This window comes from Macrobrachium nipponense, chromosome 1, assembly GCF_015104395.2.
Source record: "Macrobrachium nipponense isolate FS-2020 chromosome 1, ASM1510439v2, whole genome shotgun sequence".
Taxonomy (NCBI): Eukaryota; Metazoa; Arthropoda; class Malacostraca; order Decapoda; family Palaemonidae; genus Macrobrachium; species Macrobrachium nipponense.
This window is the reverse complement of record NC_087200.1, coordinates 180,915,758-180,934,605: the sequence shown is the minus strand read 5'-3', so window position 1 is coordinate 180,934,605 and position 18,848 is coordinate 180,915,758. Positions and strand designations below refer to the sequence as shown.

The 18,848-nt window shown below is 36.3% G+C and overlaps 1 protein-coding gene and 1 long non-coding RNA gene across 3 annotated transcripts in view; one reads left to right on the top strand and one right to left on the bottom strand.

Annotated features, from left to right (window-relative positions):
• Positions 1-18,848, bottom strand: part of LOC135219885 (very long chain fatty acid elongase 7-like) — a 185,431-nt gene that overhangs the window by 96,041 nt on the left and 70,542 nt on the right. The gene's annotated exons all lie outside the window — the stretch shown is intronic.
• On the top strand, positions 4,265-5,722 carry LOC135220317 (uncharacterized). The gene is made up of 2 exons (XR_010315655.1): positions 4,265-4,328; positions 5,490-5,722. It is a non-coding gene; the product is annotated as an uncharacterized LOC135220317 (long non-coding RNA).

The following is an 18,848-nucleotide window of genomic DNA, read 5'->3' as shown; positions in this document are numbered from 1 at the left end:
AGTTATGATACCTCTAATCGTTATAGTTCAATGCTTCGTTCATATTTTATTATATATTTTGTAGTATCCATTATATATACTTTTTTTAATTTTTATTACCGGTTTATCAGTGTTTTATCTTTTTTTATCGTCTTTTTTCATTCATTCGTAATTTTAATTTCGTTTCTTTTCCTGAATGAAACTTTTTTTTTTTTCAATCTTAACATTTTATGAGTCAGTGAAAGTACTTTTTTTTTAAACCTTTTGGTTATAAGTCTAAAAAATAACCAACTTTGCTTAACATTTTTGCAATAATTGACAACCGCTTCCTTCATAAGATATCCATTTCTCACCATGTTCCAATACTTGGGCCAAAAAAAATCTCGCCTCTCTATCTTCTCTCTCTCTCTCTCTCTCTCTCTCTCCAAAAGTCAAGGCTTTCTTTGACGAATCATTATCGAAGTAAATGTTCTTTTTGGTCTCAGTCAAAGTTGTGGAGTGTTGCGATAGAGAGAGAGACCGAGATAGAGATAGATAGAATAGACCACCAAAATTAAGCCGAGGAAGTGTACAGCAATTTCCTTTTCCCGCCCAAAGAAAGTTTGAACTACTTTTACAGTTATTTTTACAATAATTTTTCTTGACCTAAAAGAAAGTCCTAAAGTAATTTTCAGCGAGTTATTTTTCACGGTTAATTTTACAGTAATTTCTTGACTTACAGAAAGTTTATATCAGTAAAAAGACAGTTTTTACAGTCATTTTTTCAGTATTTTTTTACGTTTTTATAGTAATTTTCTTGCCTAGAGAAAGTTTTTACAGTCATTTTTAGTTATTTTTTCAGTAGTAATTTTCTTGACCTAGAGAAAGTTTTTACAGTCCATAGTATTTTTTACAGGTTTTTAAAAAAAGTATTTTTTTCCGCCTGAAAGAAATTTTTATGAATTTTCCCAAAGTAAATTAAAGTTTTTTTTACACTTTTTTATGCAGTTAATTTTCTTAACCTTTGAGAAAGTTATGTAGTAATTTCACAGTAGTTTTTCATTATTTTTTGCAGTTTTTACAGTAATTTTCTTGAACTTAGAAAAGTTTTACAGTAATTGTTTCAGCAGTTTTTAGTTATTTTTCTACAGCTTTTACAGTCATTCTCTTGACGTAGTGAAATTTTGCAGTAATTCGTAGTTATTTTTTACTATGTGCTTGGTTTTAGGAGAAAGCTACTCTAAAACGTTCTCTTTCATTATGATTTTTGACAGTAATTTTTTATCTATATTTATTTATTTATTTATTTATTATTATTAATTTATTTATTTATATTTTTAGTCCTTCAAGGTGTGTTCTTAAAGTTTTAAATGTTTTTTTTTTCTGCTGTGTTTTAGCATAATTTAAATTTGTCCTTTCAGCTTAACTAGACTCTCTCTCTCTCTCTCCTCTCTTCTCTCTCTCTCTCTCTCTCTCTCTCTCTCTCTCTCTCATCTCTACTCTCTCTCTCTCTCTCTCTCTCTCTAATCTGATTTGCCTTTTTCGTTCATTCAGAAGTCAGTGGTTTAAAAGACGATGAAAACATGAGTAGGAATAAAAAGTAGTGAAATAAAAAAAATAATTCATTTTCTTGGTTACTTCAGACCTGGGCTACAAAAGGCCAATAGGTTGTTTGTCTTGTGTTTGGTCCTTTGCTCCTGAGAAAAATAAAAGAGTAAAAGATATATTGGGGCCAATGTTAAACAAATGCCATAGCACACTTGAAATTCCATCTTGTTGTTCGTCTATTGTTTACGAAATTTCGTTGATCGACTAATTTTTTTTTTTCCTTCTGCAGGAGGACACAGCACCCTCATGGGCTTCCTTAACGCCTTCGTGCACACCGTCATGTACGCCTACTACCTCCTGGCCGCCATGGGACCTCGCGTCCGTCCATTCCTGTGGTGGAAGAAGTACTTGACCACTCTGCAGATGCTTCAATTTACCGTCGTCTTCTTCCACGCTGCGTAGTAAATGTTTATCCAATCTCTCTCTCTCTCTCTCTCTCTCTCTCTCTGGAGCGATTGCTGACAGAAGAATCCAGTCTATACTGGATTGCCAGCAAGTCTTCTTCAGGGGATCAGGGAGCAATATCTCTCTCTCTCTCTCTCTCTCTCTCTCTCTCTCTCTCTCTGGAGCGATTGCTGACAGAAGAATCCAGTCTAAACTGGATTGCCAGCAAGTCTTCTTCAAGGGATCAGGTCGCTATTGCTCCATGCCCTTCCTTTTGCTTGACCCCAAATAGTTGCTGGTACATAAGAACAGCTGGTTGTACCAGTAGGTGGTACCCAGCGAGCTGACCTAAAAAACACGTGACCCAAGCAAATGTTCACGGGCACCAGCCCGCCAGCCCCATTCCCCACCGACTGCATTATCAACGTGGGTGAAATTATCGTGAACCGGATTTCAAAGTTCTTGAATAACTCTAAGGGGTTTACACATACCCATTCGACTTGACGCAATGTAAATTTTTCTGTTATTTTTTTTTCAAGTCTTTTACTTTCTCTGTTTGCTAGAGTCGGATTTCAGGTTTTATGAAATCACAGTCCACTTTCCCTCTTGTCTTGGTATGTCCGTCTATCATGTCTTATGTAAATATGTCAAAGAGTGTTCGAGGAACTATTGGCGGATGTAGAATCTTTCATTGTGCTCGGAGGGGGACTTATGATTATCATATACATATGTAACATGTACACACATACGGTACATATGTATCAGTATTCATATATGTAATATACACATGGTACAGTAGTATTAGATGTTGCTGTTGTTGAAATAACCAATTAACTAAGCAAGTTTTTGCTTCTGATAATGATTTATCAAAAGAAATCAAGGTTCTATTATTCTATATCCATGGGGGCGGGGGGCCAGGGGGCGCTGGCGCTAGGGGGCACGTGACTAGGTATCCTATCCCCACCCCCCCTTAAATCCGCCCTTGCGAGGAACTGGAGAAAATAGTAAAATTTAGGTCGAGTTTGAAGTTTTATCTTCGAGGTATGTTGACTTTTCCGTTGGTTGAGTGACATCATCATTGCTCTCTCTCTCTCTCTCTCTCTCTCTCTCTCTCTCTCTCTCTCTCTCGTCTCTCTTAGATTCTTAAACTGGTAGCGCAAGTTAAGACTGGAAAATAAGAGTAGGACTTTTACTTATTATTTTAGAGTAAAAACTTATATATATATATATATATATATATATATATATATATATATATATATATATATATATATATATATATTAATTCTAATATTCTTCAGTAAGAGTCCTTCGTCAATAATTAGATATTATCTGTATCCTGCCAGCCGAACATTAAATACCAAACGCGTATGTATAACGAAATATACTCCAAAGTATATCCATAGACACAAAAGCATTCGCTTGCTGCGTATATACGAAAGCACGATGTCCGAACAACAAATTTACTTTCTCTTAATATTCTCGTGCTTGAAAAAAGAAAGTCACAAGCGCCTGCCAAGTCTGCAAGCAGTGTTATTATAATTTTTTTTTTTTTTGCAGGACTCTTCTCACATTTTCCGCTGCTGTAACCTTCCTTAAGGATATGTTCTTTTTTATTTTTTATTTTTATTTTTATTTTTTTTCTTTTTTGTCTCTAGTCTCTATGATATTTTTATTCTTTCGTTCAGAACGACACGAGATGTTTTTTTTTATTGGTCTAAGATCTTTTATCACGCGATGCAAAAGCTGTTTTGAGAGAGAGAGAGAGAGAGAGAGAGGTTGAGTTCTTTTAACACCTGATGTGATGTAAGTAGATATATTGTCTGGAAAAGTAACGCCATCATATATTATATATATATATTATATATATATATGTATATATATATATATATATATATATATATATATATATATAGATATATATATATATATATATATATAATCCTTTTGGATTTTTTTCACCTCTGTGATTATTATTCCTTTTCTCCTCCCTTTGAATGTTTAATCCGTTTGAATCTTTCCTCATCTCTGTAATCATTAATCCTCTTCTCTACCCTTTGAATGTTAATCCTTTTGGATCTTTCCTCATCTCTGTAATCGTTTATCCTCTTCTCCGCCCATTGAATGTTAATCCTCTTGGATCTTTCCTCATCTCTGTAATCATTAATCCTTTTTCCTCCCTTGAATACCAGTCCTTCCGATCTTCTCACCTTCCTTTAAAGTTAACCTTTTCCTATCCTTTCTCTTCACTGCCACAGCTCGTCTACATCGACTGCGCCGTCCCTAGATCCTCGTGACGTGGGTCGGGGGAGTGCTGTCATGTTCTTCGTCCTCTCGCTGACTTCTACATCAAGGCCTACAGGAAGGGACTAAAGAAAGTAAGTCTTAAAAGGAAAAGTGATAAAGGAAGTTATTAAAAAAAATTTCAATGAATTCTTCCTGTTATACTTTTCTCCTATTTCTGTTTTAAGTTTTCTACAAAATCGGAATTTTTTTTATCAATGCTCATTTGAGATGTAGGTCTTTTTGACATGATTCCAACATTATGTAGTAAAATCGTTTCCTTGCTTGGTTCGTGAGAGTTTTTCGTGCTAGATGGTAAATCATTTATGCATTGTCTCCAGTGTTGGAATCAAAATTTTTAATAATGAGCTTTCAAATATTCAAGGCTAATAGTACTTTATACTTGTGATCGATTCAGTACTTAGATATTAAAGCCTGAGTTGTCGGAATGGATTATTGGAATCCAAGTTTGAACATATATATTTTAACTCTTGTAATACATTAGGTATTTTAATGTCAAAGAAGCTTTGTATTTTTTCCCGGCTGTGTTTTTTCGTATTTTTGTAATCTCTTCGTTAATTAGATCCTGAATTTGTTAACATATGCACCATATGTGCTCGTACATTATGACAAACTTGATATAGCATGGTAAGCACTCATGCATGATATAATAGCTGAAAAAATTCAAATGCTGAACACTGCAGGTCAGTAGTGAATACTTCTTTGAAGATCAAATGGCATGTTTATTCATTGTTAATTCTAAAGTATATTGACATGTAATACCCTCTAATAAAAAGGAGCAAATAAAAACGCCAAAATATACAAAGTAAGTACTATATTTCAGAGAGTGCTGTCTCTCACTTCAGGTAAGTATTGAAGAGGGAGACAGCAGTCTCTGAAATATATTACTTACTTTCTATATCTCGGCGTTTTTATGTGCTCCTTTTATTGGATGGAATTCTGTTGTAACAAGAACCTTCATACCAGTCACATATTAATACATATACTGTACACCTATCAAACATGTAGAGCCTTCGTACCCTGCTGAACTTTGAAACCATTCCGCTAGAGGTCAGTTGCTTGGTGACCTTTCGAGTGGGCATATCTGTATTAAAGGATTGTTTTCGAAAATCTCAAAACTGTATTGATTCCTCAGTGCTCAGTTTTTTAAAAGGTATCTTTTACCCAGCAGAAAAGTCTTCTTTGTTCGGTGTATTCTGATCTTAGGAGATTAATAACGTTTTTTTTTTTTCCAGGGAGCTGCAAAATCCAAGGGTCTGGAAATCGGGACATCTGCTGGAGCGTCCAACGGCATCGGAACGAAGCTCCCCAACGGAAGCGTTGCGACGAAACCGGAGTGAAGTTGGCCAACGGCTTCGGCGAGGGAACTTCGCTGAAGTACAGAGCTCAAACATAGATGGCACCACTGTGCAATGCTCAGCCCACTGATGCGACCCCCACCCCCCCCCCCCCCACCCCCCCCCCCCCCCCCACAAAAAAAAAGAGAGAAAAAAAAAACACATTTTCATGATATTATTTGGGCTTTGATCTCTTGAATCGTAAACGTAGAGAATTTGTACATATTAGTCATATACAAGGCCTGTCTTAATTTTAAGGATATTAATGTATAAAGTCAAATGATTAGAATGCGGATGGAACAAATACAGAAAAAAACAAGACTTTGTAAAAATGTTGGCCTCTTTACAGAGTGCTTTAAAAGCATGTTTAGTTATAATGGAGTTTTCGCTTTTATGATGTCATGGAAATGATCTATAACACTCTACGCAATCAGTATTCCTACTGTTTAAGTCTCTCTAGTGTTTCCATTCAAGGTTCTTCATAGTTTATCGATGCCGACCTTTTCTAGAATTAATGGACGGTTTAGCATTTTCGGGTAATTGCTATAAATACGCCTTGCAAGTTTATTGATTGCATGCAATCCAGTTTCATAGACAAACAGAGTACTACTGCTATGGATATATTAGTTATGGAGGTTAAAAGCAATTCTGCTATAACTGAAAGTTTTGCATATTATATATATATATAATATATATATATATATATATATATATATATATATATATCTATATATATATATATAGTTAGCTGCCAATGAGATTCTTACTGCTTTTGTACACAATCATCTCATCCGTATTTGGTGCCTGTTCATAGCCACAAGATGCCTTCTCTCTCTCTCTCTCTCTCTCTCTCTCTCTCTCTCTCTTGATCATTGTCCATTAAGCATTTTTTTTGTATCATAAGCTATTTGCTTGCGTGTTCGTTTGTTTTTTTAAGAAAGTTGGAATTCAGGTAACATTAATAAAAAGATCTTCTAGGTGTTGAATTGAATAAAGGAGGTAAAAACAAACAGATTATTTTCTGCTAAAAATTCATATATATATATATATATATATAGATATATATTATATTATATATGGATATATATATATATATATATATATATATATATATAGTATATATATATATATATATATATATATGGAATCAAATAAAGGAATGTTAAACGAATGTCATCAAGCAACACGTTACAAAATCATCCCTCCGCCGTTGGCAACAGGTTGCGTTAAGATAAAGCAAAGTTTCCTAGGCTCTAGTGCCTTTTGCAAGCACCAGGGGCAAAGTAGGGCGCCTGGGTTTCATATAATTACGGGGGTCAGAGGACCGCCCCCTTACACTGCTAGCTTGTGCCTTGTAATGCCTTTGACTACGTTAGTTGAAGTTTGCTTATTATTAAGTAACTTACAAAGAAACACATTAGCACATAAATGGAATATTGCAGTATCGTGTCTGTGATATATATATAGGTATATATATATATATATATTATATATATATATATATATATATATATATATATATAATATATATATATATATATATATATATATATATATATATATATATATATATATTTATATATATATATATATATATATATATATATATATATATATATATATATATATAAGGCACGGTATTTAATTTTTTTTTTTTTTGTAATATGTGACTATCTTTCTCTTAGATTAGCTGTTATGTTTTTTTTTATGTACTTCCATGACTTTAGTCTGGGATAGTAAGAGAATGCCACTTCAATGCAAAATGGCTTTCGGGAATTTCTGTTCCACACGAGATGTAAAATGGCAGATCCGAGAGAGTTCAAAATCTTTCTTCTTACTGTGTCCATTATTCCAAGCAGGAAGAATCACGCAATAGCTGTAAATTTTGCCTTACTGTTTAAGTTCCACGTTTTTACTGAGTTTTAGTTATCAAATATATATATATATGCCTAATATGTGTTTCATTTGTGATTTGGGTCGGTAATTCCTAATCCTACAACTGTAATCATGGGAAAAACTCATAAGCACTGCTGAACAAGACGAGGAAAGACTTATCAGAAGAAAGAAGACTGATATTTGGTTTCTAATTTTGTCAATTTAGCTGCTCTCTTCCCCAGCTTCTTCCACGGAACACGTGGTGTCGAGATTTTCACTTTTGTTTGTAAAAAAATCAGTTGGTTGCAAAGGTTTAAAGCAATAAGCTAAATGCATAAGAAGCGCCTCAGTGGCGTGGTCGGTATGGTGTTGGCGTGCCACCTCTGTGGCCGCGAGTCCAATCCTCGGGCATTCACTGAGGGATGAGAGATGTGTATTTCTGGTGATAGTTCTCTCTCGACGTGGTTCGGAAGTCACGTAAAGCCGTTGGTCCCGCTGCTGAATAACCACTGGATCCATGCAACATGAAAACACCGTACAAAAAAAAAAAACAAATAAATGCATAAGCCACTGAGAATGTAATTCGTTATCTTGACTGGTATTTTACGTCAAATGTAAAAAACACAAAACTGATTCAGAAAGCAAATGCAATGGGCAGCAGCTTTTCTGTCCCAAACAAACAGAAAAATCATCTTTCTCGAGACAATTAGACAAATATTAACGTAGTACTGATTATGAATGTAGATGAATAACAAACAAATCGCCTTTCATTTCTGATGGCTTTAATATCTTTAAAAGTTGATTATCATAAGTCTGCGTTTTCTGCATTGTATCTTCCTTTACCTACAGTACAAGATGCACATGAAGCAGGATATTTAATTTGCTATTTAATAAACAAAACATTATCTGTAGCAACAAGTATTGCTAGAGGATGAAATTTCACTCGCGCAGCATATCCAAGACACAAAATAAAAATTTCCCCAAGCAAGAATGATCTCCACGAAAATGATACATAGATGGCACTGCTAGTTTAACGAGGGACACCGAAGACATCACAGACGGTTGGTGAGTTACGAATTGTGTATTCCGACTTCCTTGTTTTAGATATTCAGGGTCCAACCAAAGATCTCATTTGATGGGCATGGCTAACTAACGTTGATAAATCTTATTGGCGATTCCTTGTGGATTTTTTGCAAGTAATTGAACGGTGAGGCAATTTAATGGTGATTACCAGTGGATTTTTTGCAAGTATCTTTGCACGGCGAGGCAACCTCTGGTAATTCCCAGTGGATTTTTGCAACTATTAATGGTTACCTATGTACAGTGAGTCTACTGGTCGGAGATTTCCATTGATATTTGGGTGTTTATAAGTAGTCAATACGTTGAGGCAACATATCAGAGATTTCCTCTGGATTTGTAATTACTTACTGTTTAAATTGTATTCCTATTGTGGCAAAGTTTACATCTTTTGTTAAGGTCTCATATTTCATTTAACATTTCGTATTGAGTTTTGTCAAGGTTAATTACTTCGTGTTCATTATCACTTCAGGACAAAGCTAATCAGGCAAACACGAAGGAATTTTATGGCATGCAAAGTGGTAAGTTTTGAGCCAGTTTATGGCTGGTCTAGTACCTAAAATCAAAGAAAATTTTGAAGATTTTTATGCTTGTCATTCTTTTGGTATGCCAGTTTCCTCAACTACTACCAGCATGTACATAGTTCTACATAAAGGAAGTTAATGAATTTTTTTCAAGGTGTTTTCAAGCCGGTAGGCTAGTGTATACATTGAAATTGTCACCATTAGCCAATACAGGTTAGGCAGGTTAGGCTTGGTTTGAAGTGATATACCCGCAACACAGTTTTGTGTGCTTACAGCGTACAGGTGTCAGCGTTAACCTAAGCAATATTCTCAGTTGAAAGTGTTATAGCCTTTTGTAAGGTCTAGCAGTTTCCCGGGTAATGGAACTGCTGAAAGTGTAAAGGTAAAGCCACAGAGCAGTTTTGTGAATGTTGCACAGAACAAAAATAGGGCACATGCAAAATAGGCTTAGAATAGAAATCGGTATGTCTATTACTATAAGCATTCTGCATCGTTCGTCCCCACGAATACGAAAGCCACCAGGAATTGGGGCATTAAATGTATTTTGCCGTGTTTTGTACGAGCCCCTGGGGGTTAATTTACAGCCGTCCGAATGTGTTACTTAAAATTCTTGTTCAGGAGGTAAACTGCATAGAAAAACTGCAACTGCCATAGTCTAGGCTGCTGCGAAATAGTAATATAGATCTACCTAGAAATTTTGAGTGGTCAATTTGAACGCAAATCATAGCATCCTAAAGTTAAATATGATTGCCTTTCATATATGTATATGTTAAGGTTTTAAATGTTAATTCCATTAGCCAATAGTAGTATTAGAAATACCCATAACTCCATCTGTATCCTACAATTGAGACTACATTTGAACTTTTTTTTTTTGTTTTTTTTTTTTTTTTTTTTTTTTTTTTTTTTTTTTTTTTTTTTTTTTTTTTTATGGGTGTTGGGGAGGGTGAAATAGTAAAGTCATGTTTAACTTTGTCTGAAAACTAGGACCCTTGGTCCTTACAAGGCCAGGGGAATCTGAAGCCCCTTGGCCCCCTACTTAACCTATTGAAACTTTGAATTAAAATAAGACTTGAGTTCCACCCCACCTAGATTGGCAGTGTCCCATGCCTACCTGACCCACACCTAACCTAGTCTAGGGCACCATATTTTATGTAGGTTTGTGACCTAACGTAGAGCATTAGGTGCTTATCTGTCCACCCTGACTAGATCAACCTAGGTTACTAGACCATACTAGTGTGTGATGTTACCTTTCAAACCTTAGTTTTGCCAAAACTTTTAAGGCACAAGGATGTTGCAATACATCGGTAAACCTTAATAAATGCTCCGGCTGATTTTTAGTATAAATGTGTTTACACCTTGAAAGAAGATACCAAGAATGTTCTAAGGAAGAACAGAAATTAGTGGCAGTAAGTCCTATCGGTCTAGGAAACACAACTTTAATATTTTTGTACCTACAGAAAAAAAAGTCCATGTTGTTGTCTGTCGTATCACCTATTTTATGAGTCACGAAAAAAAAAACTCCCCCCAAAAAGTGACATCATTATAGACTATATCCAATCGTAAATAAGCACCAGGACAAACAAACAATAAATAAGCAAGTTTCAATTTTCTCTGAAACAAAAGAAAGCAGTGTTTTCAGCCAATGACAATATTTGATGTTCCAAGTCTTTCATTTTTCCAGCAAATACTCCTATTTTCTCCAATTAAGCGTTACTTGCACTAGCGCCATGACTGAATTACCAGGGACCGTCTACAAGCTCCGATTTTGTTCCCCAGGAAAGTTTCCCCACAGTGTATGAAAATTGATACATGAATTATAGAGATTTCACAAATATTATTATGGGCATATAGAAAAGGCTTGTAACTTTTGCCCAAAATCACGGTTTAATCAAGAGTGAACACATTTCGGTGCGATAAAACCTATGTAGTGTCCAAAAAAAACAAGTAATTTTGTCTATATTTAAAAAAAAACTCATGGTTATCCAAGTCTCACATGGATATTGAAACTAATTTAACATTTTGCTTGTTGATCTAATTGGTTTTCTTATAAGTTTCTAGCTTTGAGCTTCATCTCGGCGATCCCACATCAATGATCGGGCTTCATTTTGTAGGGAAGTAATAGTAAATTGGGTATTTGACGGTCTCATAACATTGGAGGCAGGGTAAAAATAGTGTAAATTGATGACTCAAAATTTGGGAAGAGGAAGTATAATGTGGGCACAATTACAGAGGGTCAGTGGGTATTTGGGGGAATTTGTAAGGAAACTAGGGAGTTCTTTATGGTTCCTGTTGAACAACAAAACTCTTGAGGTTTTGCTTGCTGTCATTAAAAACAGTACATCGAACTGGAACAACAATTTCTGATTGCTGGAAAGCATACGATTGGCTGGCAAACGAGGGCTACAAACATTTACAGCTCAATCACAGTGTAAATTTTGGTGATCCACAACTCTGACCATACCAATACCATAGAGAGACGGTGGAGAGATGTCAAGAATTTAGTCCCAAAATATGGCCGATATAAAAAACAAAAAAATTTTGTTGGATATTTAGCCATTGCATATTTTAAATTGCACATCCAAGACCCCTTATGAAGGTTTCACCCCCTTTGTGAAAGCTGCTGCTGAACTGTATCCTCCACTGTAAGGTAAGCTATTTCCTGTATATATTTTGATTTTCGTGTGAAATAGGCTAGAGCATAGTCTCGCAGTTAGCCTAATGGCTGCTCAAATTTTTCAGAATTGACATGAAGTGTGCAGGGAAGGTAGTTGCCCTAGAGGGGGGGGGGTGTGGAGACCCCCCCCCGCTAGGCTTAGGTAGGGTATGGTGCCCTAGATTAGGTTAGGTGGTTTGTTTGTTCGGTAGTGCCCTGGAAATCACTCTTCTCTTGCTCCCCCCACCCCAAAAAACTGTGGTTCCCACTGGGGTCCCCCAAGATTGTTAGACGGGAACAAGGGTGTAATTGCTTGATGCCACCAATATAAATGATCAGTTTAAGCATAATCAATAAAAAAATACATTGGAAATATATATATTCTTCTGCAAACAAGAGACGGAGCTCTCCTTTAGATTTGCCCAGTACATAATTCTATTTCACTCTTGCATTGTTCCCCACTCAAAACCATGGACTTCTCATTTTGGCCTCCATAATTGTAGGATAAAAGAGGTCCAGTATCAAAAAACTGTGTTCCTAGCCTACTAATTTACAACAAAAATGAATTTCATAGATTCAGAATGCACTGAGACACAGCAAAATTTTGAACTTTTGTTTAAAATTTATTTTATGAAATTTAAGCACAGTTCCTCATTGGAAATTTTTGTTTTGAAGGGGGGAAAATCACTTTTCTGGCTAGTATACTTATGACAAGGATGTTCCTATGAGGTGCTTTCCGGCCATTGCACTTGGCATGTGTTTGTTCAGTGTTGACCTATGAAATGTCTTTACTCTAGTCTTAGGCATATCCAGTTATTCTTACTCTGGTTCATTTTTTCACCCTTTAACATTGCTTAAAGTTTTAGATGTGAAATGTCTCCTGTTAATGTAATTATAACAAACTTATGTTCAGTGAAAAAAAAATCATGCTTAATTTGTATGGACATGTAGTTTTAAACAGCTCGGTTAGGTTGGTACAAGATTCTACAATTGTCAATTTGGTATAGGTAAACCTACTCAGGAGCTTCCTAATACAGTAGTACTTTGGCATAGGAGTTTTAGTTTTGTGACCGAGCTCATAACTTAATTTGCTTGTAAGTTGAATCAATGTATAAAAAAAATATAGTAAGTGAAGGTAAAGAAATAAATAGTTTTAATAAGTGTAGCCTTTATTGATTCTCCTGCTTCAGTCTTAGATTGTAGTAGTAGTCCAGTCATACTACCTTGCTAAGTCCATAACACAGACACCTTGGTCGTGTTTTACTATGATTTCATGCTTCATATCCAAGGTAATCTAGCATTTCTTCTCAGCACTGGTCTTAAAACACACACTCTTAGGATCCACAGTGAAAATTAAATGTTCCAAAGGACAGGGGACAACAAGAAATGCTAAGAGATGCTGTGGACATGCTCTCACAGCAACATAAACTGACTGAGACCACTCAAGCTAGGCATCTTGATGCTAGTAATGGCAGACTCATTGGGAGGGATTGCATCTTCCAGGTTCTGTGGCTTGTAACTCGCAACTCGCCCTTTTCTTAAAGCACAAATAACTCGTGTAGTAGCTCGTATCTCTGTAAACTCATATGTTTGGTTCACTAGTAAGTCACGTTTTGACTGGGGATCGTACAGATAATCATTGGTACTGGTTTAGCTTGAAGTTTCATACACCACTAGATCAGCAGCACTCAGGTTGATGACTCTGGAAACAAATTGAAATGACCAAGTTTGGAAGAAGTGAAATGTTATACAGAATAGCAAGGGAGGGAAGAGTGTCTATAGGATAACGAAGGAAAGGGAAGTTGAAGTGTTGGTCCTCGGTGTACCCAACCACTTTGAGAATTAGTCACCCCTATACTTGAGCTTCTATTCAAAATGGTGTTCCTTGCAGGAGTAGAAAGTGATGCATTCAGTTCTTTTCCCAGATACGGTTGGCAGGAAATCTTTCAACAGAGGAGAAATAGAAGAATTTATTTCATATGTTCAGAGGCAGGTGCTAGTTTATATTCTCCTAAAAACTACTGCAGCATCATAGAAGAATATGTAAGCTATTTTTTATTCATGTCTCACTGTATAGGCTAAACTAGGGATTCATATCTCCCTGTATAGGCTAAACTAAGGTTATGAAAATTTTTTAGTGCCATATACACTGGTAGGATGGGGTGAGGGGGCTGCTGTTGGGTTGGCAATGGTGCCCTAGGTCAAGGTTAGGATGTATTAATGTTGAATGCCCTTGATCTGCTTCTTGCACTAGATGCTAATATGCCAGTTGTGGATTTGACAATAAACACTGAATGCATTCACTGTAGGTGCAGCTGACAACTGATGGCCTGGAGTGCTAATTTTCATAGGCCAACAGTGAGCACTGCATGCATGTAGAATAACAGAGGTGTTGTTGTATAGAAATTAGCTTGCATAAGAGGCTTGTCACAGATAAACCTCAGTACCTGATGATGTTCATAAAAAAAAAGGTATTATTACAGTTTCAACCATTATGGGAAATCTCTATATTGATATTTTTCCCGAGTAAAGCACGTGATAACAAAACACTTCTTCTCAATACATTACTGTCGCTAATGCATACTTACAGAGAGAAAAAAACAAAATTAAGTTTTTACCTCGAATTTTTCCTAAGTCGGAGAGGTGTTTCCTCTACGATTATGTTTACTTTTAATGAGCCCTCTAACTTACTTTCTAACACAAACAAAAGCAGTTCCAGTTACTCATTATTGGCTGAGAGGTGTGACATAGTTATGACGTCATGGGTTTCATAACCAATTACGAACGACTTTAGTCGAAAACTAAGTTTCACTAGCATTTCAGCGGAGTAAAAAAGTTACCTGTCTAGTGTCCACTGGTATCCTTGTTTGACTGAATACTTGAATAATGAAGCAAAAAACGGCATTTTGTCTTCCTGTAGCTATGGCAGAGGCAGTGGCTGGCCCTTCTGGCATTAATTTTGACAGACTTCGATCTGACCGATTGTTTGCAGTGCAATGTGGTCGTCGGGTACCTGGCCACTTGCTACTTTAAGTTGCATGTTAGGGAACCTTGCAACGGCTTCACGTTTTCCTCAAAGCAGCAGCACATCGTTATCAACCAACAGTTTTAAGGTAAGCTTCATTAATTTATAGAGTATATTATAATGGTGGTAGTATAACGATGTATACAGCAGTACCATCACTTTGGATTTGGTTTGAGATGGATGTTAGGTAGTGGCCTTAAGGGGGAGGGGCGGACACCCCCCCGCTAGCCTAGGTAGGGTACAGGGCCCTAGGTAAGGTTAGGTGGTTGTATTAGGTTCGGTAGTGCCCCGAAAAATCACTTTTCTCCTCCTCCCCCCACCCAAAAGCCCCACTTCCCACTGGGATCCCCCATAATTGAGAAGTAGTAGGTTTATGCTTAGATTTTGTGTGTAAGAGTAACTCTTAGTTTCTTTTTTATTCATTTCCTCATGTTTCTATGCGATGTGCAACACCAATTCTTGGTCGTTTTTTGCCGTTTTTCGTCGTTAATACTTGAAAAACGAAGGGTGCGGTCTTCTCCTGGGACATTTACCTTTACTCTGGAAAAACTCGTTTTTTAACTCCAATTACATAGTAAATCTCTAAATCGGATGGTTTTGCAGTCAAAATAAAATGTTAAATCCGTTGGAACTACATTATTTCTGATGCAACAAATAATTTTTATTCCAGTTTTCCCATAATGGTTGAAATTAATTTTAACCAAAAAAAAATTTTTTTTCATTAAGGAAACTATTTTCGTTATGACAAAATGAACATTACATGCGGTTTTTGCTGTAGCGTGTGTTGGATTTCATCAGAAGGGGTGATTTCATGCTTTCATTGGATCTCGAGGGTACCACACTTCTTGTTCCTGTCCATCAGCTTTTTCCTGCAAGGAGACTTTTCTACAGCTTGAAATCCCTGCACCTTGGACTGGTGACAGCCAACAGGTGTGGTCTTCACCTTGGTATTAGGTTGGGTCCAACCACAAGGTACAAGTTTGCAGTAGTATCTGGGCGATGGCTAGTTCTGACATCTTCGAAGGGGCAGCTGCATTTGAATATTGTAGTACAACCTCTGCAATGGGATCATGGTACACTGGGAAAAGTCAGTGTGCTTGCCCAAAGCTGCAGCCAAAGGACCCAGGCATGCTGGCAAATATGGCAACAAGTCTGTCCTCATTCGTGAGGAAACTCAAAGGTTCCAGTAAAACTCTTGTTGTGACAGGAATGACAGCTCTGCTTGCAGGTAGAACCCAGTCCTATTATTTCTGGAGAAGCTTGATCTGCGCTGGTCCTCTTGCCTTTTTGCAGTTCAGTGGCAGCATTGGTCAGCCTTGCAGCCCATGCACAAAGCAAGAGTGGAGACTGCTTGATCTTACAGGTATATATTGTTGTTTTTTTAGGAATTATGATTCTGATATAGGTATTGTTTTGCTGTTAGGTGTACAAAACTCAAAAACTACCAGAAGTACATACTAGATCAATTATTTTAACATTTTGTACACTACAGGCAATTCGGCCGTATAGCCCTTGATCCCAATTTGCTGTTGTAAAGGTCTTTTGAGTACAGCAATTCATTTGTTTTTCTATAGGATGCTGTGAGTTCTGGATGTTATTTTGCTCTGTGTCAAAGGAAGAGCTTATGGAGGACAGTGCTCAGTACATTTTAAATTGTACAAGTTTCATACAATACAGTACCCGTATGGGGTTGGTTCCGTCAATGGACCTCATGCGGTGCACTGTAGGCATAACTCAAGGTTCTTTGCTGCATGCCTTCGTCCCTTAGCTGCAACCATTTTTTTTTTCTTAACTGTACTTACCTTTCACATCTTCTTTCTTCTTACTAACACTTGATTCATATCGCAACTGCGAGGTTTCCTGCTGTTACGCCTTTCAAACCTTTTACTGTCAATTTCCATTTCAGCACTGAATGACCTCATAGGTCCCAGTGCTTGGCTTTTGGCCTAATTTTTATATTAAACTCAACGCATACAATACAGTTACTGGAGTTAAAATGGTGTTGAAGTGAGAAATTTTTTTTTTTCAGTGGAGTACAGCAAGATATTTTCATTGTCCTACAAAATACTGGTTTCAAACTGCCATTGGCATATTTCAAAGTAACACTGTATTGTCGACGACTTTTCAATGATCTGTTTTTACAGATGTAGTGTCTCTCTGGGCAATCACTTTATAAAGTAGTATTTTTCAAGTTGATAGACTTTACTTATTTTCGCACTGTAGTTGGATGTTATGAATGATGATAGGACTAAATAAATATATTTTGAACGTTTACGTATATGCTATAACTGACATGTAACTACGTAGGGTCTCTTAAAGAATGATTTTTTTTCCAGATTGGCACAAACGTGCCAGACTTTTGAAGTGGCGGTACAATTGATCAAGTACAGTGTAGTCACCATGAAAGTTGAAGCTAAAAATGAAGCCTATGAGAAAATTAATTCTGAAAAAGTAAAAAAAAATGAAAGAATATTCCAAACTTTTGACAAGAAAGGTGATAAAGAATTTTTCTACCTTGAAAAAGTAGCAGGTAATTGAGAGGCAGTATTTTTTTAGAACTTTGTATTTAAGTTTTCTAATTCTTAGCTACTAGCTCCTATGAAGTCTTAAGGTGAAAATTTGAGGTCCTCTTCGTAGAATGTTTTTGGGTAAAATTCCAGGCTTTTGAAAGTACTTTAACATGAAGGTATTCAGTCATGGTCACAAAATTAATGTGATAGTGTCGAACAGTGGGAGAGCATTCTAGGAAACTTTGTTAGCAATACAAGAATCATACTTTAAGGATTTTGGTTTAAGAATTTTTTCGTAGTAGATTGTCACACCTTACTTGGTTACAGATAGTTAAATGAAATCTGCTGACTTGAAAAGTGTTACAGAAAGTTGTTAGGTCATTAAGCTAAATCAGAAAAAAACTATTTGCTGAAGATAAATTTAATAGCTTTCCGTGTGCTTTTCTTATTGAATTTACGTAACATAGATTTTCATAAAGCTATAGGCTAATATTAACTTTAAACCTTGGTCAAATTATATCTCTTGGTTTTACCTAACGCACTACAGACGCCCAATGATTTTCAGTTTTAACTTATGTTTGTGGACAAATTTTTTTACAGGAGTGCCTTTGTATAACAGTAGGTGAGATTGAGTGAATTATGTCATTAGAGGAGATTGCTAGTTTGAAGTTGATAGTTGATATTTACCCAGTCATATCTTAATGATGACCGCAACAGGCAGGGAGCTTATTTGTTGAGATTACGAAGTGTTTCATTTGTTGAATGGGTTGCAGAATTAAGGGTACTTGAGGGACCATGTAATTTTGTTTTTGTCAGATCTTTCATTACCAAATGTAGTAGTAGTACTTACTAACTGTATTGTGCTGCTATTTATGCAGGTAATAAATTTTCAGATCATTGTACTATGGCAATGTTCCTGTAATGAAGGAAGAGTGAGGAGGATCCAAAAGAGCAGCTAAATGGAGAGAGGCCATACCGTGTCATTTTTTAGTCTACTTTTTCTACTTGAGTGCTACTTAAATTTGAAAAATTGAAAACAGTTGGGCTGAATTAAGAATATTTCTTCTCGGCTTCGTGCTTTCATCATTTATGTTGAATAGTTTGATGGATATTATCCAAATTTCATACCTTTTCCCTCATAATTGAGTGGTTCTTCACTTATAGCCTTACTCGTTCCTCAGCTTGCTTTTAGGGTTGGGTCTTGCAATGTCTTATGAAGTTTCTTGAGTTTCACGCCAACTCTCTTTCTTTCAGCTTGCTGAGGAGGAGTACCGGTTTCATTTTCACTTTCTCGCCTTCTCTCAATCTTTCAGCTTCGTTATATCCAGTTTAACACTAGTTTCTTTATTTTCATGCCGCCACTCTTTCTTTCAGCTAGCCATGTTGGGTGTTCCAGTTTCTTCTTTACTTTCATGCCTCCTCCCGTTCTTTCAGCGTGCTTAAGTTGAGTGTTCAGTTCCTTCACTTTCACGCCTCTCTCGTTCTCTCTGCTCCTTAACTTTTCAATTAGCAAGCTGAAACAAAGATGAATGAATTTGTTTTTACTATAAACATCCTGCAATTAACCAGTATAACGTATACCGAAGCACAAAT